This window comes from Rhipicephalus microplus, chromosome 5, assembly GCF_043290135.1.
Source record: "Rhipicephalus microplus isolate Deutch F79 chromosome 5, USDA_Rmic, whole genome shotgun sequence".
NCBI classification, from domain to species: domain Eukaryota; kingdom Metazoa; phylum Arthropoda; class Arachnida; order Ixodida; family Ixodidae; genus Rhipicephalus; species Rhipicephalus microplus.
Window position 1 is genome coordinate 164,191,846 of NC_134704.1, and position 2,741 is coordinate 164,194,586.

Consider the following 2,741-nt stretch of genomic DNA (forward strand, 5'->3'; position numbering starts at 1 on the left):
CGCTTAGGGTAGCCGTTCGCAAACACGTGGTAGCATGTTTTTTCGGCCTTCTGTCCATGAAGCACAGGTAAAGAGACAAGTCATTGTATACATACAGATAAGTAGACAGATAGATGAAAATAGTAAAAAAGAGGAATTGACCCGGACGTGATTCGAACACGCAACCTTGTGATCTGGAGTCAGACGTGCTACCGTATCGCCACCCAGTACACGTATTGTAGCCGTTCGCACACACGCGGTAGCATGTTTTGCTCGGCCTCTGTCGATGAAGCACAGGTAAAGAGACAAGTCATTGTAGACAGACAAATAAGTAAATAGACAGATGAAAATAATAAAAAAAAGAATTTGACCCGGACTTGATTCGAACACGCAGCCTTCTGATCTGGAGTCAGACGTGCTACCGTGTCGCCACCGAGTCCTTTAGGTAACCATTCGCACACACGTGGTAGCATGTTTTGCTCGCCCTTCTGTCGATGAAGCACAGGTAAAGGGACAAGTCATTTTAGACAGACAAATAAGTAGATAGAGAGATAGATGAAAATAATAAAAAGAAAATTTGACCCGGACGTGTTTCGAACATTTAACCTACTGATCTGGAGTCAGACGTCCTACCGGGTCGCCACCGAGTCCGCTTAGGGTAGCCGTTCGCACACACGTGGTAGCATGTTTTCTCGGCTTTCTGTCGATGAAGCACAGGTAAAGAGACAAGTCATTGTAGACAGACAAATAAGTAGATAGACAGATTGATGAAAATAAGAAAAAAGGAAATTTGATTCAAACGTGATTCATACTCGCAACCTTCTGATCTGGAGTCAGACATGCTAACATGTCGCCACCGAGTCCGTTTAGGGTGGCCGTTCGCACACACGTGGTAGCATGCTTTGCTCGGCCTTCTGTCGAGGAAGCACAGCTAAAGAGAAGAGTACTTGTAGACAGACAAATAAGTAGATAGACAGATGAAAATATTAAAAAGAGAACTTGACCCGGACGTGATTCGAATACGCAACCTTCTAATCTGGAGTCACACGCGTTACCGTTGCGCCACCGAGTCCGCTTAGGGTAGCCGTTCGCAAACACGTGGTAGCATGTTTTTTCGGCCTTCTGTCGATGAAGCACAGGTATAGAGACAAGTCATTGTAGACAGACAAATAAGTAGATAGACAGAATGATGAAAATAAGAAAAAAGGAAATTTGATCCAGACGTGATTCAAGCTCGCAACCTTTTGATCTGTAGTCAGACATGCTAACATGTCGCCACTGAGTCCGTTTAGGGTGGCCGTTCGCACACACGTGGTAGCATGTTTTGCTCGGCCTTCTGTCGAGGAAGCAAAGCTAAAGAGAAGAGTCATTGTAGACAGACAAATAAGTAGATAGACAGATAGATAAAAATAATAAAGAGAGACTTTTACCCGGACGTGATTCGAACACGCAACCTTCTGATCGGGAGTCAGACGTGCTACCGTGTCGCCATCGAATCCGCTTAGGGTAGTCGTTCGCACACACGCGGTAGCATGATTTGCTCGGCCTTCTGTCGATGAAGCACAGGTAAAGAGACATGTCATTGTAGACAGACAAATAAGTAGATAGACAGATGAAAATAATAAAAAGAGAGCTTGACCCGGACATGATTCGAACACGCAACCTTCCGATCTGGAGTCAGACGTGCTACCGGGTTGCCACCGAGTCCACTTAGTGTAGCCGTACGCACACACGCGGTAGCATGTTTTGCTCGGCCTTCTGTCCATGTAGCACTGGTAAAGAGACAAGTCATTGTAGACAGACAAATAAGTAGATAGACAGATGAAAATAATAACAAAGAGAATTTGACCCGCACGCGATTCGAACACGCAACCTTCTGATCTGGAGTCGGACGCGCTAACAGTTTGCCACCGAGTCCACTTAGGGTAGCCGTTCGCACACACGTGGTAGCATGTTTTGCTTGGCCTTCTATCGATGAAGCACAGGTAAATAGACAAGTCGTTGTAGACAGACAAATAAGTAGATAGACAGATAGATGAAAATAATAAAAAAGAAAATAACACGGACGTGATTCGAAAACGCAACCCTCTGATCTGGAGTAGGATGTGCTACCGTGTCGCCACCGAGTCCACTTGGTGTAGCCGTTCGCACACACGCGGTAGCATGTTTTGCTCGGCCTTCTGTCGATGCAGCACAGGTAAAGAGACAAGTCATTGTAGACAGACAAATAAGTAGATAGACAGATGAAAATAATAAGAAAGAGAATTTGACCCGGACGCGATACGAACACGTAACCTTCTGATCTGGAGTCGGACGCGCTACCGTGTCGCCACCGAATCCACTTAGCGTAGCCGTTCGCACACACGCGGTAGCTTGTCTTGCTCGGCCTTCTGTCGATGAAGCACAGGTAACGAGACAAGTCATTGTACACAGACAAATAAAAAGTTAAACTGATGAAAATAATAAAAAGAGAACTTGACGCGGACGTGATTCGAACACGCAACCTTCTGTTCTGGAGTCAGACGCGCTACCGTTGCGCCACCGAGTCCGCTTAGGGTAGCCGTTCGCACACACGTGGTAGCATGTTTTTTCGGCCTTCTGTCGATGAAGCACAGGTAAAGAGACAAGTTATTGTAGCCAGACAAATAGGTAGATAGACAGAATGATAAAAATAAGAAAAAAGGAACTTTGATCCAGACGTGATTCAAGCTCGCAACCTTCTGATCTGTAGTCAGACATGCTAACATGTCGCCACCGAGTCC

At 45.7% G+C, this 2,741-nt stretch overlaps 1 non-coding gene across 1 annotated transcript; it reads right to left on the minus strand.

The window, feature by feature from the left end:
• Window positions 1-2,455: 2,455 nt before the first annotated feature.
• On the minus strand, window positions 2,456-2,527 carry TRNAW-CCA (transfer RNA tryptophan (anticodon CCA)). Its single transcript has one exon. It is a non-coding gene; the product is annotated as a tRNA-Trp (tRNA).
• Between the last annotated feature and the right edge of the window lie 214 nt (window positions 2,528-2,741).